This window comes from Pleurodeles waltl, chromosome 3_1 (assembly GCF_031143425.1).
Source record: "Pleurodeles waltl isolate 20211129_DDA chromosome 3_1, aPleWal1.hap1.20221129, whole genome shotgun sequence".
NCBI classification, from domain to species: domain Eukaryota; kingdom Metazoa; phylum Chordata; class Amphibia; order Caudata; family Salamandridae; genus Pleurodeles; species Pleurodeles waltl.
This window is the reverse complement of record NC_090440.1, coordinates 1,944,301,250-1,944,324,325: the sequence shown is the minus strand read 5'-3', so window position 1 is coordinate 1,944,324,325 and position 23,076 is coordinate 1,944,301,250. Positions and strand designations below refer to the sequence as shown.

The window sequence follows — 23,076 nt, the reverse complement described above, 5'->3', positions numbered from 1 at the left end:
TACCCTGGCGGACTGGAACTCCAGATATCTGGAGAACCCCAGCGATTGGCATCTGGACAGAACGGTGTTCCTAGCTCTTCTGGATCAGTGGGGCCCCTGTTCAGTGGACCTCTTTGCGTCCAGGTGGAACGCCCAGCTATCCCGGTACTTCAGCTGGCGACCGGATCCCGGTGCGACGGCAGTGGACGCCTTTCTTCAGGACTGGGTTGGGATCAGAATTATGCATTTCCCCCTTTCCTATTGATCCCGAGAGTGACGGCACAGATTCATCGTCAAGAGGCGACAGTGATCTTGATCACCCCGCTTTGGCGGTCGCAGGTGTGGTTCCCCTCCCTCCTGGAGCTCTCCTGCTATCTTCCAATTCCGGTCAGCCCGACCATTCTGTTGAATCCAGAGGGCCAATCTCACCCGCTGGTCCTTGAGGGCCATCTCTTGCTGGTAGCTTGGAGGATTTCCGGGATCGTTGGACGGACCACAGACTTTCACAGGAGGCCGAGAGATTCATCAGACAGGCCTGGGCCCCAAGTACCTGTAAGAGGTACAGATCGGCCTGGAACCGCTGGGCTCGTTGGTGTGTGGGAAGCCATGTCAATCCCATGAGGGGCCATATTACAGATATCATAAATTTCTTAGCCGATCTGGCGGCTTCCGGTCAGTCCTATTGCTCGATCAACTCGGTCAGATCCGCGATATCGGTGGGCCACCCCCCAGTTAATAACTGCCCGGTGGGGGAGCATCTGTGGGTGTGCAAACTACTGAAAGGCATTAGACTGACCAGACCTCCTGACCCCAGGTGTTCGTCCCTATGGGATATCAACAAGGTTTTGCGTCTATTTACCCCCAGGCCGGATAAACAGTACATCTCACGGAAGCAGTTATAAGCTAAACTGGCTACTCTGCTATGCCTCATCTCGTGTAAACGAGTCTCAGATGTTAGAGCTCTAGATATTTCCGCTAGAGTTTTTTCTCCAGAAGGAGTGACCTTCACGATTTCACGACGGACAAAGTGTAATATCAGGTCGGTAACCTATCCAGCATTTGAGTATACTCCCAAATTGTGTGTGGTAAGGTGTCTAAAGACATATGAGGATGTGACGGCGGAACTCCGCCCACCGGGGGAGAGACAATTTCTGATTTCAATTAAGAAACCCTTCAGGGCAGTTTCCTCCCCCTCAATTGCCAGGTGGGTCAAACGGATACTGACGGAAGCGGGGCATCAATGTTCAGGTCTTTGGAGCTCACTCCATTCAGGGGTGCTATGGCATCCAAAGCAGTCCAGTTAGGGGGAAGACTGGAGGACATCATGAACGCGGCTGACTGATCGTCAGAGTTGACTTTTAAAAAGTTCTATTTTAAACCTATTCATGAAGCCGCTTCATTAGTGGTAAGTAAGCTTTGAACGTGCATAATCCTCGCCTCCGTTCCTGACATAGAATGAGAAATTTCCTAGCTATCGAGAAGGAAAGTTTCAATTCTATTAAGGACACGGAGGCGAGGATTATCCCACCCGACATCACAGGCATGTCGCCCGCCCAGGATTAATTCACCGGATTTGGAGGTGGTATTCATACATTTCTTGAGTTGAGACTGTGGTCTTATAGCATTGTATGTTTTTCTAAGCAATCTTTGATGTTGCAAACACTGTAATTCAATCTATTGATGGGAGTGGGATCTCCGATAGTTGTTTAACTTACCTGTTACACTTGGAAAGTATGGGTGCTTATCTCATTGTTCACATTTATTCCTAGGAGCGGACGCTACACCTTCCTAGCGACAACCTAGCTTCAGTTCGCAGTGAAGTCTAGGACGGACGTCATCGTGATGGGATATTTATACGGACCGTCGGATAGCAGTGTGATTGGACAGTGGTGACCATGGGGATGTGGTTCCATGGGGGTTGTAGTTCGTTTATTGTTGAACTTTGAACCTGCTGTTAATAAAAAGTGAAGAAAGATGATGCATAATCCTCGCCTCCGTGTCCTTAATAGAATTGAAACTTTCCTTCTCGATAGCTAGGAAATTTCTCATTATCCTCACAAGAAGGATGGCACACTCCGGCATCCTGGATGTGCCTGACATCTGCAAACACTCTCTGCCCCCGGTCCATCTTGTCGCTGCCTCTTATACTTTGAGCAAACAAGAGAGAAAAAGTCTAGAACATCCCTCTCACTGCAGAAGTTTATTTATTCAAAAAATGCTGATTGCTTTAGGCCAGCTTTGAAAATAACATGTCAGGACTTGGCCACAATCCCAAGGTGCCAAGTCAAAACAAGACAGTCCCTGCCGTCTGAGTACATTCTTATCAGCCTAAGCCCTTGGTGGAAAAAAACACGAAGAATAAAAATATGAGCACAGTACCATGTGGAAAAATACTTGCAGCTTTTAAGGTGGCAGTGGCTAATGCTAAAATAAAGTCAATAGGCAAAATGAAGCTGGTGGTCACTAATGTGACGGAGTAGTGCTAGGCTAAGTGCAACGTGGAGTCAGTGGTCAAAACTCACATATCATTACATTTAGGCACATCATGGCTCAGGCCAGGCATCTGGAAATAAATGGTCCATTTGCATCACTCAAATTGTAAAGTTAAGCTGGCCCACAAGTTACTGTAATTGTTGCGGTCTGAGTTTCCCTGCGAGTGTATGCAAGTGCAAAGTAAATGTGGCATAAATGCAAATTGCTGTGGGGGTGGAAAGGATGACAGAGGGAATGGAAATTGCATGGTGAGATGCTATGTGCACCTTGTGGAGTATAGTTGTTATAGCTAGCTAACATTTGTGCACACAGATATCGTGTGGAGTTGTAAATTAAAATTATATCAATGTTGTGGTTTTGAGGAAAGTGTTTTAGGGGAAGAAAAATACACCTTTATTAGATTCTTTTTTCATTTAGCTTTGGTTACTGGGAATTTGGAGTACAGGAATAGTAGTTCATATTTGTGTATTGCAGCCTGGCATGCAATTTGTTTTCAGATGGGTTTTGATTTTGAGTGCAGTGGTAAGTAGCCTATGATTTGGTTCCTAGATTGGTGCAGCATTATTCACTTACTGTGTTTATTTACCGGAAGGAATGGGAATCTGTAATATATTGTCTTCAGTGTGTTTGCAGCAAAATGTAGCTAGCTTTGTATGCACGGTGAGTTCATAGCATATGATGACGAACTAATGCAACTTGGAGAGAAAAAAGTATAAAGATAACTCTTACATGACAGCTGTTTTCAGATAAAGGACAAGTCGGAATCCGTTTACAACAAGCAACTAAAATGTCTATTATCATGGATATGTCTGGCTTTCACCTAGCGATGACTAGGTAGGTTATAATTTAATGCACACATTAATAGAGTTACTTACTGAAGACTATCACACAGAATAACACTGTACAAGATACAAGCCTCACTAGTTTTATTAAAACATTTTACCATTAGGGCTTTAATTTCTCATTCATACACAAACCATTCAATGAGGAAATTAAACTAGGCATGGCGTGGCATGCAGAGGTTTATCACTAGAGTTAACTTAAGTACAAGCTGGAGGCTACACATTCAAATTGGGATGGGGGAAAAAAAAACTGTGTCCACGGATGTGTCAAAGTTGAACATATGTTACATCTGCCAAAGAGCATCAAGCAAGTCAAGCGAATAGCAAATGAACGCATTTTCACATTAATTAGAGAGAACAAACTGACAAGGGTGTTTGGGAGGGAGCTCGGAAGAAGAAAATGAGTTATGTCAGATGAGACTGAAACCATTCCATAGTCAATAAGGGGCATAAAATAAAAATGCCAAACAGCTGACAAATGACTAATATAGAGGAACCTTGGTCTACATGTTGAAAAATTATTGCTACTTAGCTTAAAGGGAATGAGGGGGTAGAAACAGGGGAAGAAAGTAGTCGTCTGAATACTTGTGTCCAAACCCTGCATAGAACTTCCCTCCCATAAACACCCTAGTTGCTGGAGAGAAGAGAAGTGACATTTTGGATGTTAAAACTCTCTTGTTGCGCAAGTTGTGTTAACATTTAACAATACTAAGGTTCTTACAGACCCACAAAAATGGGATGTTCACGTCATAATAACACATTTCCATATTTTAGTTTTTTGTCAACAATTTCGACACTGGGCTTTACACCTATTGGGCCTCGATTTAAAGCTGTGATAACGAAATTTATCTTGGTCCTGGATTACATCTCTCCCCGTAGGACTTTCTGCTATTGCCATTTTAGTTTCCACCAATGCAATGCTTCCTGCCAATGAAAATTTGCATTTCCACTGTTATGTCTTTATCTTCTACACGTTTCTTATCCTTGAGTGAAAGAGAATCTTTATGAAATTTTAAGAGAGATGGTTGTGATTGGAGAAGGAGGTGTGATATCTGCCAAACCTTCTAATGAAACTAACTTCCAGTGTGTTTTTCTTATCTTGTAACTTGTAGTAGTTAATGTTGTACAAGCCTGCTTTTTGGACCAGATCTGCTTTTGGTCTGTTTCCTCAATGCAGACCCTAGACAGGAAGTTATACCCTGGCTGATAGAGTGAAGGGTGCTTTGTCGTCTACTGATTGTGAAATGATACTCCACCTTCTCCCACAGCTGTCAAGAATCACCCTCCTTCTGCCCAAGGGCTCTTTCGCTTGAAGCTCTCGTTCTTAGGCTTGATGCTAGCACACTACTGGAGAGCGTTAGACCATCTATGACTTAAAATCAAAGGGAAATGCTTTGACATGTGGTTCTCTGGAAACTTCCTTTGGAAGACCCTTTCATAAAAATGTAATGGATGTGTTTTGTCACTGTCAATTGGGAGCCAGGTGTGTTAACTTGATTACTCATGCTGTTACTTTACCTTTAATTTATTATCTTCTGCACCCTTTCTCCCAATTTATCTGAGCGGCGGGAAGAACAAAACAAAACAAAAAAATTATATTTTGTGTTGAGCAGCTGGGGTTCGAGATCAGGTTCCACATACTGAAAGAAATGACTCCTGCCCAATAAGGGCTGAATGTTGAAAGTACATCACTGAGGAGTTTGGGTTCGGAAGGAGGCAGACAGAGCATTGCATCTACAAGCTAAGGCTCCTTCACAAAAATGCTATGGACCTTTCCAATGACACATTAACCTGACACACAGAAGTAAGGGACTACACTATGGGGGTTATTCTAACTTTGGAGGAGGTGTTAATCCGTCCCAAAAGTGACGGAAAAGTGACGGATTTACCACCAGCCGTATTACGAGTCCATTATATCCTATGGAACTCGTAATACGGCTGGTGGTATATCCGTCACTTTACCGTCACTTTTGGGACGGATTAACACTCCTCCAAAGTTAGAATAACCCCCTATATCACTACATGCTGTATGTTCAATGTGTGCATCTTTCACTCTCATGACAATTATCACACCACCTGGTGTTTTAACAGTTTTTACAAAATTAATGTAGAACAGCTCCACATAAGACCTATATGTGAAAGATGGGGAATCAACATAGGAAGACCAATCCCCAAAAGATGATGGGCACACACAGAAGGTACAACAGCTCTGCCCAGAAAAGCTCAAGAGACAGCCAGTGTCTTGAAACTCCACAGCTCGAGACAGTGTAGCTCATGGACCTCCATTCGGGAATTCCTTGGCTGGTTTTATTAGGGCATGACTGATATTTATTTTAATGCCCTGACCACTACAATAAAAAAAAATCTTAGGTGGTATTTCTTCCCATTGCCACTACATACTTTAAACAGTAGATGTAAGCAGTGGTCAAAGTGCATTAAAACAAAAGTATGAGAACTATGATGCTATGTGCTATGGACTGGGGCATGGTCAAAGGTGTGGCTAAAATATATATTCTGTGACTTGTTTTTGGCCTTTTACCTTCATGTAAATACATACAAAATAACGCAGAGCTTAAATGAAAATTAAATGCAAGTTATGCTAATCAGAAGGAAATACACTACTGCACACTATGAACCTCTGTTAGCTAATGCACTGCATCAGAGAGACACAGAATTGAATCCTGGTTGGTGTAGTTGAAACTATTGAGTTGTGCATGTTTAGTACTACAAGGTTCAAGTCTGTGACAAAAAGCACTGTGAACATGCAAGTTGATATTTTAAACTTGCATTACACACAGTATAGGATAGCCTGTTAGAAAATGCTTACCAAAGATAGATTTTGGTAATACCCAGACTGCAAGTATTGTGTAAAAAAAAAAAAAAAAAAAAAAAAATATATATATATATATATATATATATATATATATGTGTTTATTGTCTTTTAAAAGCACACATTTTACAGCTTAGCTAGCAGCTCCCTTACAATACCATTCAAAATGAATAAATCAGTGTCTTCAGGAAGAAAATCTGTTTTAATAACTGTATTTTAAAAGCACACACTTCACAGCTTAGCTAGTAGCTCTGTTACAATACCACTGAAAAATAATATATCTCTCAAGCCAATTCCGGTTTCCAAGCACCCGTTACATTTGCAGAGAGAAGTGGGGTGGGGGGAACTAACCAAGTTTGGCAGTATACAAGTGACATCACAGTTTAACAGAAAGTGACCTCACAGAAACTACCATCACATCTTAACACGCTTTTGCAGGTCTTTCATGGGTACATTTGAGCGAAATATAAGATTCAAGAATGAGATTTTGAGTCTGGGCTGTGCCAAAATAAAGTGACGCAACCCCGACGTAAAATGTAGGCCTCAATTTATATGTATTTTTTTGTTTTAAAAAACTCTGGATTTTGTTGTCAATGTATTTTAAATACGTGTGATGTAAAGTGCTTTGACGCCCTACAGTGGGATGAGTTGTGCTATATATAAAAATAAAACAATATACTGGTATTTAAATTGCTAATTGTGTAAAGACTGGCACAGACCAACACATCCGACATTTTTACAATGTATGCATCTCTCTCATGTACAGGGATTGAACAACCTAAAAAGCATGCCTCTCGAGTATTTGAGAAAGACTGGCACAGACCAACACATCCGACATTTTTACAATGTATGCATCTGTCTCATGTACAGGGATTGAACAACCTAAAAAGCATGCCTCTCGAGTATTTGAGAATTGATAACAACAAGCTGTGTGCCTTTGTTTTTCTCCCTTAGCATTTGCATCTAGGTGTGAGGTACAGTTAGCGCTCAGTCTGAATAATGGAACAAAAGGGGGCCTGCTTAGCAACTCAAATTCAGCCTTTGTTATGGGCCCAGCTGGAGTCTGAAATATAAAGGCCCACTCACTGCCTGCATGTTGCTGCTTGAAATGAAAGCAGACAACATGCAGGCGCTAGTGAATGTGTCCTGGTGTCTGGTCGGACAATTACACTGGGTGAAGTTCAGCATATTTCAGTGGGGTTCACAACTTGAAGGGTGGACGGCATCCGCCCTTTGAAAATAGTGGGTGGACACCGTGTACCCCCGGCTTGTGCCATGCTTGCACACAAGTACATTTCTTTCAGGGAAGCTGGCACCCTGGCAAAAAGACTTATTTAGCTGTCTGCCTCTCCCTCGCGTTCATTACACTTCAGCTTAAGCATTCCAACTGTCTGAATTAACCATCCAGGGGCAGTTCTATTTTCCCTAAAAGTAGGGGACCTGTTTTTTATTAAAATTAAAAACGTAGGTGCACATCAGGCCCTCAAACTCTCTGTACCCCAGCCCCTAACTTCGACTCCTGGTGCAAGAAAAAAAAACAGTTTAAATGTGTTCTACACCTGCCGTAATGGCTCTGACTGACTAATAAATAAAGAAAAACTGAAAGGCAAGGTATAATTAGTACTGACTTTTTCATATAAAATTCTACACGAGGATCATGGCCGGGTCTTATTAAAACATGAAGGGAAGGCTAGTATTAGTTTTCTCTGGAAAAAAGGTGGCAAGGATCGCCATAACGACGAAATAACTTAATTCTGGGTACAATAGTTACAATAACCGGGCCCAAAGATTAAACCAAAATGAGCATGTAAAAGTTAAGCTGGGAAACAAAAAGAAAAATATTGACATCTATTCCCCTATTATAGCGGAGAATATTCTCAAATGGGACTCACTCCAGAGTTCTGTCACCACATCCTCCTCCCGACAACTATCATGCTGACACGATGGTTGATACAGACCTTGAACACTCATGTATCCTCTCTATCCAATACCCTTGTCGCATTTCGCCTATCGTCAAAACTAATCAATCTACAGCTAGAGGCGCTTCCTCTTATGGCGCTGGACATCAGAGTTCCCTGGGGTCAATCTACTCGAGGGCTCCCGTGACAACAGGCTGCGGCGCACGCTTCCTCAAAACATGCCCCGTGGCACCCAGCATAAAATACACACTCTAGAGCAGCTTCCACGAACTCTTCCGGGACAGCTGGGCTGTTTCTTCCGTAGCGACAGGGCTTCTCTTCCGGGACAGCAGGAGGAGCGGTTTCTTCCGGGGCGGCTGCGCCAACGTTCCTGGGCGGGTTAATATTTTCTAACCTATCCTATGCTTCATTGGGCCGTTCGGTCACCAAATCCCTCCTTTAGTGCCGTCCCTTTATCTGTCAATCACTATAAACTAGCTTTCCCACAGCCTCTCCCTGTCTTTACGTTTTGAAGTCGGTTACAGTCGAAAGCAAAGTGGAGACGTTCGGCTTTTTTTATAGCGGTTTTTGTCCGGGGGCGGCGGGAGGTAAGGCCCGCTCTCGGGAGCCTCCCGCCGGATTCGGGCGGGCTGGTATGTGTGCACCGTGCTCCCCCGCAGTCCCTCCAACCCCGGCATTCCGACCGCCCAGCTGCCCCTGGATCCTGTCAGCTGTGAGGAGCTCGACTGCTCTTGAAGATAACGGAAGATAAATAAAGACACGTATCGGTATGTCGCAGCGCGTTCATCCACGTCATCTTGTTGGACTTTGCTCCCTATTTACTGGGAGCCGAGGCCTATTTTTGTTGGCCGGCAGCAGAGGGCTGGAGTAAAGGCGCAGGTCACAGAAGCCGTGAGGTAGAGCATACAGCTTCCCTTTCAGTCGGGCCTCTGCGGGGTCCCAGGAAGAAGGTCACCACCAGTGAAAAGCGAGAAGAAATTGTCACTGATGTAAATAAACATGGCAGTGTCAGACAGGGAGAATCTGACTTCTCGCGTTTGGGCTTTCATGGGGACTGCATGAATACTCAGATCAGATGTCCCGGAATTCCCAGGACAGTCCAGTTTTTCGAGGACTGTCCCGACCCTTTACTCATTTCAAATACATGTTCCGTTTTTTTGGGGACAAATGTCAACTCATTCCGGTAAATTGACCCATACCCGGCGCCTCTAAAGTCTGAAGTAAATAGTATAATTTATCTTTTTGTTTCAGGTAGCGCAGGAAGGGGTCAGCTGCGCCTTCTTAGCAGACGTGAGACAGCGAGGAGGAAGGCAGGGGTGTTCAGGCGGAGGAAGTACTGAGATCCTGCAGCTGCTAATCTAATGTAAACTTATCTTTGCAAATCTGTGCCTATATATATATATATATATATATAATGTGTTTGTTTACAAGGCTATGTTTACATCTGATCTTCTATGTTGACTGCAAGAAAAAGATAACTTACGTTAGTTATTTCTGACTTTATAAGCGCCGTTGGAAACAGAGCATACCTTTCACTTCTGCTTTGCAGGATTACATGTACACCAAAACCTGGACAGGCCAGATTTATACCTTGATCATTGTTAGTCTTTAGTCCTACTTCTGCGTCTGGCCTTTCCTGGTCTTTACTTCTCAAAACCTGGTCACCCTAAGCATAAATCTGTGAGCTTGAGTCAAAATCGCACTTTCACTTAGCTTAACTCAGGATGTATCATCATATGATATCAATTAGGTCTTCATTATTAAACTGTATTTTTTGACATTCTTTTATAAGTACATTACATTAGGGACCGCAGAAGTTTCCTCCTTTAGATGTTACAGCTGCTATTCAATAGCTTTCAAGTTATATGTGTATGGTAAGGCGTAAGAGAGGTGGGCGAGTCAATTAATAACCGGGTGAGCCGAGCCTTGAAAATATCTGGTTTGCAAACCATGCAACAAGCACAGAGTACACTTAAAATGTGCACATATGTAACATGTGTAACTGTTTCACTTTAGTATGTTAGATTACAGGGGTGTGGAGTTTAATAAAATACTTGTCCATGGGGCAGATTGCTTCGTAAATCTTCATGTCCTGACAGAAAATCTACTTGTTGTTTTGGAGCCATGTAGCGCAGTGACAAATTATGGCCACCGTGTCATTAAACAGGAGTTCTGACAATAGCCTCTCTGATTATGCCAGGGGTAATACTCTAATATTGCTTTATACTAGCAATTCTGAAATTTTGCCACCTTTTTGCAGATCCATACTGAGCCCGGCGATAGCACTAAACAATAGTTCCAAGGTTGAAATGCCCTTTTGAGTAAGTGCAAACCTGCTAACTTGCCTGTTATGGAAATTAACTCCTGACAATGGCAGATGTAAAGCTTCTTCTACGGTTGGGGAAAAAAGTGGTTGGAAGAAAACTGAACTTGTAAACACTCAACAGATTTTCACATGAGTAAATCTACACTTCCATATTTGTGTGTGCCAAAGTACAGTTCACAAATAATTTCTTAGGAGTATGATATTCTGGTCTACTTCTATGAATTCTTGTGAGTTCATGAAGTACATTAATCTGCAGTAGTGCAAAGACATATACCTTGGGTGCACTTTTGTGAATCTTTATGAATTGGGTCCCTGTTTGGGTCAGGCGTTAACAAAGACCTTTTTCTTTTTATTAAAATTATATCTCTCTCTGTTCATATATTTGCTGGCTTCAGGTTGAATGATAGCAATCTGCTCATTCACAAGGATCAAATCGGCACACAAAGTAATTTTGTTCAGTGCCAGGAACTACTTTGTTAATGTGTGGGTTTTGAGACCAAAAAATATTTTTGCTTTTCGCCAGTGTTTGTTACAATGTTGGAGCATGGCAGCTCCCACAACAATAACATTTAATAAAAGCCATGTCAAAACAAAACACTTGTTGACAAAACCAAAGACTGGCCACCGGTGTCAGACCTGTTGGCTTTGCCAATGCTTGTTTATTATTCATGCTTTCCCATAATCTTGTTGAAACTGGTTACAATGATTTTCCACTATGAATATTTTTTGGGAAAAACCAGCGTGCGTCAACACATTTTACTAAATGATGCTTCAATGAAATGGTACCTAATTTTCGCAGTAGTTTAGCACAAATTTTTTTCCTAGTTGCATTTTTTTTTTCTCAATATTTTATTTTGTAAGCAAAGAATTATCAATTTTGCTTTCAAGCTTCTGCAAATATTTGCTTTTAACCAGAGAACCTTCTGGGAGCATTATACATAGCCTCATATTGTTAAACTTTGCAAACGTGGGTACACTATTATTTTTTTTTTTTTCTTTTTTTTTTCCGGAACCACAGTCAGTAGTGCAGTTCGAGATTACATTTATTTAGAGCGCTCATTCTAATAATAAAGGCTTTGCATGAATGAAACATAAATGCAAGTTTGAACTTGTAATATATGGACACAAATATTACCTCAAATGCTGACAATTCACTTCCCAGCACCATAATGTGGTACTGTAAAATAACAGCCAAAGGGTTTGTGCTGTAGGGGGTTGGGCCTACTTGTCCCAAGAACAAAGTAAACATGAAATCTTGTCCTTGCCCTCAAACAATATGTCCGGGGCGTCAGGCTATAGGAATTCCACACCCCCGGATTAGGTCTCGGCATAGAAAGACCTTTATTAAAAGGTATAGTTTTTAACAAGCATTGAGAAACATTTCTGTTCCTGCTTGGATGACAACACCATTAGTGACGTAAAAGGCAAGTCCATTGTCATGTGCAATCTATATATGGTTTGGATTCTTATTATAAATAGAGCAGGATTATAGGCTATTAAATCAAACAAGAGTATTTTGTGCAGGACATATATACAGAACTTGCACGTTTGAAGCTGCTCTCATATGTGACCAGGAACAAAAAAGTAATTCACTTAAATGAAGTATTTGTCTAGGATCATTTGTTTGATCAAGCTGTAAAACCTGGATTGACCCCCCCCAGATTGTCCAGTTTCACACTATGCAATTCAGCCATTAGATGCATCTCTTTTTGACATCTAAATTTGGTGCTAGGTCATTCATGCTTAGAATATGTGATTAAGATTATGGGTGACAAGAAGACTGTCATTTATTTTTAACAGTTATTCTCAATTCAAACCTTGACCAAAGACATAAAAATTAATCGCAACATGCACAACTAAAATATGCCTTTTTTGTTTCAGCGCAGGGTGGTTTACAGAATGCTGAACTGAGATGGGGATTACAACCTGGCTCTACATTGTGCACGGTCCACAGCTATAGACACTAGACCACATTGTCTTTTTAAAAGCTCTTCTGGTTTTGGGCTTGAGTTTCCAGGAGGACCTCGAGCTGAGTCCAGCTCGAGTGTTCATCTGCTCATCCACCACTAAGCAATAAATCTGACTGTAAAAGGGTACTTCTAGTTTCGAGGGGCTACGTGTGGTGTGTATGTTGAATCATAGGGTGTACTGGGCAGGGAAGTAGAAGTATTATGTTAAGTGGTAACAGCAGCTGCTTTTAATGAATGCCGTGCAATTCGACCTTAGAGTGTTATACATATGGCAGCATAATATGAAAACGAATTAATGCAATTTACACGATGGTACTACTTTCCATCATCGGCATGCAGCTTCTCCTTGAGTTAACTCCCAGTGACTGCCATGCTTCATTTTACTCTGTTAATAGAGGTGCAGGTCTAAGAAGAAGCTTTTACCTGGTGGGGGCTTAGAGGCCAGGGTCTACTTTGCGTTGTGAGAGGCCTGAGTGCATTTTGTGGCAAAAAGGAGAAAAGCAGAATATGGCAGATAACGAGCAGTTAATAAAGAAATATCAACTGGACGACGGTGCCTAGATAGTGAATAAACCGAGGAGCACGAATACCGATGAGAAGAAAGTGCATAAATGGCATAAAAAGACAGAGTTAACATGGATATGAGAATCGGTATCACACCATAAAGGTGAAACATATAAATTGAAGAAGAAATATAACTACCCACAGGCAAACATTACTTAGGTCTTTTTTCTGTTGACCACTGATGATGTGGTATAGTGACACATTGATGGCGTGCCTCATCAGGCATTGTGTATAGATAGTGTCATCACCATATTTGAGGCTGGGTTTTGTAAAAGCCCTTGCTTTTGGAGGCTCACTAGAGAGACAGGTAGCGTAGGCTAGATCAGTGAACCCATTGTAGTACCTCGCTTTGCAGCATGAAGGTGTCCTTTGCAATTTTTTTAAAGTGAACCTTCTCCATTCTGGTGCGGTATGTATTCCTGCCCATGTGCTTCCCTAATCCCACTCTCTGTAGTGCCTCTTTATTCCCTCTCCCAATAGTCACAGAACCTACGCATAGGAAGCAATCTGTTTTCAGCATTCAGTCCTTCTCACAGAATGAACAAACGTACCCAAGCAAATTAATTTTTCCCTGGGTTCCCTCCTTGCAGAAATCTGCCATACCAACCAAGGCTCTTTGTATTTAGTTGGTGGTGGCTGTCTCGGTGTTTTTATTTTTTAATTTTTTTCACCAATCATTAAAGCATTCGAACACTAGGCACTACCATGAGCTTTCAGTACCGAGGAGGGGCCGTGTAGGTTAGTTGAAGCATAGAGGTGTCTGGCATGATCGGAAGTGTCATTAAAGTTGTGTAGTCATACCTGATCAGAGCCTCTTGGGAAGCGATTTGTCCGGTGAGACTCCTGGAGTCAATGTAATTTACAAATTAGGGAGGGCGCCAGGCACAGTTAAAAAAAAAAAAAAAAAAAAAAAAAAATGCTTCAGGAGGTTGGTCAAGGCTAATGGCACCATTCAGAAGAGTGCTTCACTATATTGTCTGTGTCACCCAAGTATGTAGGTTGCAAATTCTTGGCATTTCTGTCGCTGAGCATCGATGCTTGAGCTTTTGTGCTAGTAATGACAATGCATTATATAAATAATATTGGCATGCCGTCAGCTATTTGGGTTGATATGATGGTACATTTTGGCTGTTTGTGGACTGAGATGTCCGCCCACTTACTGTCTCATCAGTTCACCTCATTTTTGTATATACATAGTGTTTATTTCCATTTTATGTAACTGTGTGATCACATGGGCACCTTGGCTACATTTATAAACTGCATTAATGAATATTAAGATGTTAGTGGGCGTTTTGTTTACTTGCCTTCTTTTGAGATGGATTCTATTTATAGATCAATCAAAAATCTCCTAAACATGATAAAATTCCTACCGCTAACACTTTTGGGGATTGTTGTTCAGTAATTGATGCTCCTGTTAGTTTTAAAGGATAACACGTTTTTAGGTTGAGTGCGCAAGCGCTTTGGTCTGTTGCAAGTATTGTGGGCTTTTAACCATGCTCATCTCACACCCATCACTTTCATTCGTTCCTTTGGCTTGCCTTTAAAAAATCACTTGATGTCATTGGTAACTGTTTCACGTTTGTCCCACCTTGAGGCTGATTTTGTCACGCCTTGCAGACTGCCTGTTACATGAATTATTGCACGATTGCCGATCTATTTCAGCGTGGGCGAACTATTTTTTGTTGTTGTTGTTGTTTTTCCTTGTGTCTCTCCCCTTTGTGCTGCATGTTGGCCATGGTGCTCACAGCGCGAACTGGCCCACCAATGTGAACTCAAATCAGTGGTATTGGAACGCTGGTCACATTGTATACAGTTAACTAATCAGAGGAATTTCTTGTGGCTCTCCCCTTAAAACACTTGAAATTGGTAAATATTTTATGTAAAACAGAAATCCTGAAAGCGAAAGCGGCTCTCCCAGCACAGCGAGATAGCCAATACTACAATATTCACTGCGCTTGGGAACACACCCCCCATATTACTTTGCAGGGCATTACTTCTACAAAACATTTTTGCTCATAACTCAGCCTGTGGTGGTCTTAGGACAGTGAGACTACCTGCAAAACGCTCTGTCTGCATGATCTCTGGGGCCTCACACTAGGTTAGTGGGGACCCCAAAATAGTACACTCTCCCACCATTTAGTGTGGTTTTTTGTTTAAAGCTTTTTCATGACTAGAACTTTTTATTTTACAGCTGGGAGAAGTTTTGTTTTAAAGGTCTCGTTTGTTATATCATTGCAGTAGGCCTGCTAGCCCCAAAACACCCGCTAGGGGCTAAGTATAGGGTTACACTGAATTTCTTTCTCCTGTTTTTTTTTCATTGGGTTATACCCTCCAGGGGCTAACAATATGCTAACTTGACCATATTTCTTACAAATGATATTTTTGTTATTGTGCCCTCTAGGAGCTGTTTTGAGCATTACAGTCTTATCGCCAAAAGTTTATTTCTGATAAAGGTTTATATGATAATTGTATATGTTTTAATCTTGCCATATTATTACAATTATAACCATGATTCAGGCCAACTTAACATCCTTATTACACTGTGACTGTTTGAACACTCTTGCTATGTTTGGGTGACCCTTCTAATTTATTTCTCCTCTGTGGTTGTCTTGTGTCTTTTTTTTGGGGGAATTGTGTTAGCCAGCCAGCAACGCTGATGATGGGGTGGTGAAAGTGGTATTCTATTGGAATAGCACAGCAGATTCAATTTAAGATGCTGTAGGAAGTCTGCTCTCTATATACTATATCAAAATGATAGAGTGTGCACAAAGTCCGGGGTTCCCCAGAGGCTAAAGTAGATTATACTAATGCTCTCTTTTGTGGTAGTGCGGTCAAGCAGTTAGGCCTCTCCGAGGGTAGTGCAAAGCATTTGTTGTACACAGACAGTAGAAGAAGCACACTCTCAATGACTTAACTCCAGACCAATGGGTTTTATATAGCAAAAATATATTTTATTTATTTATAGAACCACAAGATTAAAGGTGAAGGTTAGTACTTCAATACTTGCGTATTTCACACACAGCAATAGCACTCTGTTTGAAATCGATACGTTTTATACAGTTTTTAAAAAATATCAGCGATTATCTGTTTTTAAAAGTTGACAGTGCAATTTTTAGAAACAGTTCCTGGGGGAAAGAAAAGTAAGATTGATTTGCAGGTAAGTCTCTGGGAGTGAGGAAGTCCACGGGTTGGGATTCAAGTTAACCCCAAACACCCACCACCAGCAACATACGGCCAGCCGTGTGCAGAGGTCAAAGGTGAGGCAATTTTAACATGGGCTCCTATGGAGACTGGGGGCACTCGGTTTCAGGTCTGCAGGCAGGTAAGTACCTGCCTCTTTTTGAGGGCAGACCTGTTAGGTTTAGAGGAGCACTGGGGGGCGCACACGTAGGCACCAAACATACATCCTCAGCGGCACTGTGGTGGCTGGGTGCAGGGTGCAAACAAGGCGTCTGGCTTCCAATTGTTCTCAGTGATGGAACCCCGGGGGTCACTCAGCTACAACAGGCGAAGTCTAGAGGGTTGTCTTGGGCAAACCACAGGCTGGACAGGGAGGAGGGCTGCCTGCTGAATGTAGCTGCACTGGAGGTCGGGTTCTCCAAGGCCTGGGGGCTGCTAGTGCGATGGTCCTTTAGGCGTCGGATATCTTTGTCTGGCGCTTTCGCGGTCGGGGGGTAGGTGGAGGGGTCCTCAGGATTCCCTCTGCAGGTGTCGATGTGGAGGGGTGGAGAGGTCAACCTAGGGTGTGCACTTGCTCGGAATAGCCTGGGGATCCTCTCTAGTTGGTTGGGCCACCTAGACACGGGCCCTGGGTGTTGGGTGCAGAGTGGTCAGGACTAACGCATTCTGAGTGGTGCTGGAGTCCTTGGGTGTTTCTTCTTGGAGAGGGCTGCTGTCCACAGGAGTTCTTCGTGCTTTTGGGTGCAGGGCAGTCCTCCGGAGCTTGGCAGAGGTCGCTGGTTCCGCTGGATGCGTCACTGTTCTTGTGCAGGTTCTTTGAAGCAGGAGACAGGCCGTTAGGGCTGGGGCCAAGTCAGTTGTCTTACTTCTTCTCTTCTGTGGGGTTCAGCTAAGCAGTGCTTCTTATTTCTTTTCAGGTTGCCAGAAATGTGGTGAGCTGGGTTCAGGGAGACCCTTAAATCATATATTTATTGGCGTTTCAGAGGTCAGAAGGTAGTAGCCGGTGGCTACACCCTTCTTGTGTCTACTCCCTTTAGGGAGTTGGGCACAAATCTAACCCTATTGGTCCCTGTCCTCCAAACCAAGATGGAGGATTCTGCAGGGAGGGGGTCACTTCAGCTCTGGACACCTTAGGGGTGGTCCCAGCTGAAGTGGTCACTTCTCCTTGTTTTTCCTAAGTTTCTTGCCAAACTTGCTGCCAAAAGTAGGGCTTTGTCCAGGGGGCAGGCATCTCCACTAGCCGGAGGCCTTTGAGGTTCACCCCCAGGTTTTAGTTTGTGCAAGTAGGAGGTGTGAAGCACCTCCAACCACAGCAGGCTTTGTTTCTGGCCTCAGAGCACAAAGGCCCTCACCCCATGGGGTCAGAAACTTGTCTGCTGATGGCAGGCTGGCACAGAGCAGTCCATCTTAAACTAGAGGATTGGGTAAAATACAGGGGGCATCTCTAAGATGCCCTTGGTGTGCTTTTTAGAATAAATCAAACACTGGCATCAGTGTGGGTTTATTGTGCTGAGAAGTTTGATACCAAACTTCCCAGTATTCAGCGAAGCCATTATGGACTGTGGAGTTTGAAATGACAAACTCCCAGACCATACACTTAATATGGCCACACTGCACTTAAAATGTCTAAGAATAGGCTTAGACAATGTAGGGGCATATATTGCTCATGCAGCTATTCCCTCACCTATGGTATAGTGCACCCTGCCATAGGGCTGTAAGGCCTGCTAGCGGGGTGGCTTACTATGCCACAGGCACTGGTTTGTGGGATTGGCACCCTGAGAGGGATGTCATGTTGACTTTGCCTTTAATCTGCAATAGCAGTGTGAATGTGTTTGGTGAGGAGGTCCCTTAGGTTGGCACAACACATGCTGCAGCCCTTAGGAAGCCTCACTGGCCACAGGGCCCTTGGTATCTGTTTTGCTTCACTATTGACAGAGCTGAAACACTCATGCATTTTTCTGTAAGCAGACAAAAGTATTCAAACCTCCCTGTCAAGAACAAAAGGGACGCCATTTTGTTCAAAAAGCACTTTTAAAATTGTATTTTTTATTTTTTGTAAATGTATAAGTACAGTTATTCTGTTTTATCCAAGCACCCATCTCAAAATTTAGAAGGTCCTGATAAACAAGAAAACACGTTTGCCAAGACATCATAAGGCAATTTAATTTCCCATGCATTTTCAGAAAAGGTTGGCAGTGCTTCCTTTAACTCTGAATAAAAACATATTTTCACTTTTAAATCATACACTTGCAACTTCTAACCTCCCTTTAGACTGTCCGACTACGGCAAAATGTTTGGCTTCACTAATGATTGAGCTGAAACTCTCATGCACTGACAAAAATCTCTGTAATGCGCTTCTTAGTCCACAGAAGACATTTATTATTTCACTTCGCAAGGTTCGTAAAAGGAGATTAGCATGTTGAAAGCACACGTTTAAAAATGGTCACAGCAATGAAATGAAAGAATGTACAAATGATTCTCCGCTGCAATATACACAGCATCTATATGTATCTATATTGTAAAGCAAATAATGAATTTAAAAATATGGATCACCATGAGACAAGGGCACAACTGCTTCATCTCCCTCCTATTCAGCATCAGATCGCCAGATCCCAGAATCGATCGAGGAGAGAGATCAATTATCCTCACTGGAAGGATGACAAACCCCAGCTTCCTGGGTATGCCTGAGATCTGCAAACACTCTCAATCCCCAGTCCATCTGGTCTCAGCCTCTTATACTTTGAACAAACAAGAGAAGAAGAATCTAGAACCTTCCTCTCACTGCAGAAGTTTATTTATTCATAAAATGTTGATTGCTTTAGGTAAGTTTTGAAAATAACATGTCTGGACTTGGCCACAATCCCAAGGTGCCATTTCAAAACAAGACTGTTCCCTGCCGTCTTAGTACATTCTTATCAGCCTAAACCCTTGGTGGGAAAGAACACAAAAAATAAAAACACGTGCACATTGTACAATGTGGAACACTACTTGCAGCTTTTAATCTGTCAGGGCTAATGCTAAAATAAATTCAATAGGCAAAATGAAGCTGGTGGTCACTTAAGTGACGGTGTGCCGCTAGGCTAAGTGCAACGTGGAGTCAGTGGTCAAAACATAAATCTCATAACAGCACCTGGTACCTTTTACAAGGGACTTATCTGTTTGCCAAAGTTGTGGCAATTGTGGAAACAATGGTACATTTTTAGGGAAAGCACACTGGTGCTGGGGACCTGGTTAGCAGATTCCCAGCACACTCTGTCAAGTCAGCATCAATATCAGACAAAAAGTGGGAGTTGGGGGGAGGGGGTAACTGCAGCAAGGGCCAGTTTCCTACAGACGCTAAATGACATTTTCATTTTTTGCTGCAGATAGAGGGAGAAGGTAAATAGAAGTGCTTCAGTCACATGCAGAGCCACTGGAATTATGTGGTAGAAAAATACGAAATTATGACCGATTTATGTGGCAAGAAAAGTCCAGTTATGAATTTACAATGCCAAAAGCTCTAACTCAAGCAAATGCGAGACCTATTGCATAGCAAATGCTTGTTTTAACTTGAACACTAGTGTGGTGCTACCAGGGCTCCATAGGTGATGGCCTGCCTTTGGTAATGGAATTTAAAAAAACCTCTCACTTTATGGGGCCAAGTCTAAGGCAGGCTCTGCTGCATTTGTTTAGTTCTGTTATGGATGGTTAATGTTTAATCTTGGTATCTATTTCCAGTGCTCTTAGACACTACACATACGTGAATGGCAAAACAAAGTGGTATCCATTCGCAGTGAGAAGACTGACTATTTTACACCATGGAGTTGTGCACTGGATGGCAATGCCTTCCTTGGCAGTCCTTAAGTTATGACCCACAAAAGACGGCAAATGCCCAGGATATATGTGTAAGTAATTTGAATGGCATAAGGGGAAGCATTCGTTGGAAGAAGAGCTCTGGGCACTGGGTATGGGAGTGCAGATGCTGTGACCTAGAGTCTTCGTACTTCAGGAAGCCAATGGTGGGAGCTGCTCATGGTTGCTTTGACTGGTCTCAAGTGTGCACAGCCTGTACATCCTTATACCTAGCTCCACAGTGCAAGGATCGTTGACAACACAGTGCCCTGCCATGCATACCATGCTGACTTTCATGCAGCAACTTTGTACATTGCTTGCGTGTGGCAGCTAAGGACAACAGTCCTCCACTGTTTCTATGTACTGTTTTGTAACTCTGTATTTTGAAGCACTGTTGTTAGTTGTGAGGAGACTTACGATAAGTAGCATTGTATCACACAGTTTAGCTGTTAATACAATAATTCTAGATTGTTAAAGCACGTGCTGCAATGTATTTAATACTTTTTGTATTACTTTGAAAAATGTATTCTAAGTTTTGTGTAGTATACCCAACCCTTAGTACCTCGAATAGACAGGGTACGTTATCACTTTATCTAAAGTATGAAATGTGTTTTTTCTACAGCATATTTATTGTTACACATACAAGCATCCATTTCAGGAAGATTTGATGTACGTTATGACACTTCAGTGAAATTCTGAATGTCTGTTTTGTAATAGTGGGAGCTTTATTCATACATTGAACTTTTAAGTTTACATGCTTCCTAATACAATTGTTTGGATTCTTTGTTAATTCTGGTTAGTTGTTTGGTTTCTTTAGTATATCACTGCCTGGTGCTCATTCCAAATCCCCTTATTGGCACTGCCCAGATGGTAAATGTATGTACCTGGCAACATCTTAAAGTTAAAATGAGTATAGGTTTGTATAGTAAAATGTTAGTGTTGCACACAGTAAGATAACTCTGTTCCTGGTCGAAGAGACTGAATTGTAGTGTTTTTCTGGCATGGACATAAAAAAGACACTTGCTTTGTAACGATGAAGAAAACGAAAACTGAGATTCTATGATCTTTAACGTGCTCCGTAAGTTAGTGGAAATTACTTTTTTTGAACCACAGCATGTGCTTCTTCTGGGCACATTGGTCAATGAGACTAGACTAAAATCCAGTCAGTTACTGACCACTGAAAGGGTTGTGAGGAGTTTGTACTATTTTGTCTACCTTTCTAAGTTATGTCTGTAACTGCTTAACAGTGACACAGCAGTGAGAATAAGGACAAAAGCACAGAAGCAAATGAAAGTAGACCGAAGTTAAGTCACACAATTTGGAGTCTTTTTTGCATAATTCAAATAATAGCTTTTGACATAACTGGTTGTTTTTCAAAGCATGTGATGATGGAGGTTTTTGTCACCATTCAGTGACCATCTGAGTAACCTATCAAACGTTTACTAGGGCAAGCAGCGTGCCCTTAGACTATACCTTTAAACGCGTTTTAACATTTAAGGTCTAAATATTGTGGTTCCTTTTATTTGACTAACCAAATGATAATCTTAAAATGCACAGTACAGTAGCTTACGAAGCCCAGAAAGAAGATAAAAGCCCAAACTTCTCACATAGTTGGTGTTGTGTAGGATTCAGCTACCCACTCTCAAAGTCTTGCCTCCCTCATCAGTACGTTAGATTTTTCTAAAAATAAAGGAGATTTTCATTTAACTAGCACTCACTGATGGCCAGTGCTGTCAAAGATGGTGAATCCTTTCCATTTCTCTGTTGTAGCCTGAACAAAGTTTTAAGTGATTGAAGGGCAGTGAAAAAGTGTGCGAAATAGGATACCACAGGGCTGAGTAGCACAGCTTTTTATAGACCCATTAGGGCAGCCTTCACGTGTTTTGTCTTTTTTCATGTAACAGTTAATATTTGATAGAGACTTCTAGCTGCAGATTCCTTACCTTTTAGAATTTCCAGGTGTCAGCTTGGAATCCAGAACTTTTGCTGAGCAGTACCCTTGTGCGTGCTGTCGGGTGGCGTCGTTCGGATCAGTGTGCCATTGTCAGCGTTGTTGGAGGGCTCTTTGACATCACGGTTGTCTATGAAGGCACCACCCAGGCCCGCGGACGTCAGTTCTTTTCCTTCCACACTGGTTAAGCACGGATCTGGAACAGAGCTACCCTCAGTCTTTTTTGACAGGCCTTTTTCAGCTCTTTTGTTGAGATTATTTTGTCTGTGCGAGGATGATCTTCCGAAAGATCGGATTCAAGCCGTGTAGCCCCTGCCATCACGCCATGTCTGTGACGGATCCACACCAGGTATGTTTATGGTGTCTTGAGCTCGACCATGATATGTTGTTTGGACTGCTGGGTCCTTACTCCGAAAGCTCTGAAGGAGTGGCCCCTAAAGCTCATGGGGCCCAGCAGTCGACATCGGCCAGCGTGACTCCTCAGAGGTCACAGCCCCATTTGAGGAGAAGGTTGCTGGACTGCTCCAGGAGGCTGAAGTCCTCTTCGTCCCACTTGAGGTCCTCCGGGCACTCTGGGAATAGGCACAAGAATAAGTCCAAGCGGACTTCGACTTCACCTTCCTCGTCGGCTGACTAGGCAACCCGGGAACGTCGATGTTCCAAGCACAGTTTCACAGAACTGATGCCAGGGCTGACTTTGCACCTTCCTCCTTTTCCGGAAGCCAGAGTTTTATGAGGAAATACGCCTCATGTTTAAGCCGGCCAGCCCTCCTGCAATGCCCTCGGGACCCAAAAGTCGGCAGAGGCCCCATAAGGTTATATACTGGTTCAGAGTCCGGAATAGCACCGGCCTCACACAGTCTGCCTTCTCCGGTGCCGCTCCCGATGTCCACTGGTTGCGCAAGCCCGATTCTAATCACCGACGATCCGTAGTCTGAACGGCATTGCACAACGCTGATTTCTGCACCCACAGGTGCTAGACCCATGTCTGAGCATTTTCTTGAATAGCCAGGCACTGATGAAGAATTGAAGGATTCTTTGGATCCTCTAGAGACCCCCATGGAGCCATTGGACTGGTATGAGGAACCGGGCTGGGAGAGACCAGTGAACTGGACACCTCTCCTGATACTTGCATGACCTCTCCTCCTACAGTGGCTACGGAGGAGGGTGCTTCATATACAATGGTGGTGT

The 23,076-nt window shown here is 42.8% G+C and overlaps 1 protein-coding gene and 1 long non-coding RNA gene across 5 annotated transcripts in view; one reads left to right on the top strand and one right to left on the bottom strand.

Annotated features, from left to right (window-relative positions):
• Positions 1–8,304, bottom strand: part of LOC138285826 (uncharacterized) — a 39,393-nt gene extending 31,089 nt beyond the window's left edge. For all 3 annotated transcript variants that reach the window (XR_011201647.1, XR_011201648.1, XR_011201649.1), the window contains exon 1: positions 8,103–8,304. This is a non-coding gene — a long non-coding RNA (uncharacterized lncRNA). The remainder of the gene's footprint in view (positions 1–8,102) is intronic.
• A 190-nt stretch (positions 8,305–8,494) lies between these two features.
• NUFIP2 (nuclear FMR1 interacting protein 2) overlaps positions 8,495–23,076 on the top strand; it is a 206,449-nt gene continuing 191,867 nt past the window's right edge. Inside the window, exon 1 of one of the 2 annotated variants that reach the window (XM_069226235.1) lies at positions 8,495–8,830. The gene's annotated coding sequence lies outside the window, so the exon portion shown is untranslated. The other variant, XM_069226236.1, reaches the window with a different exon arrangement.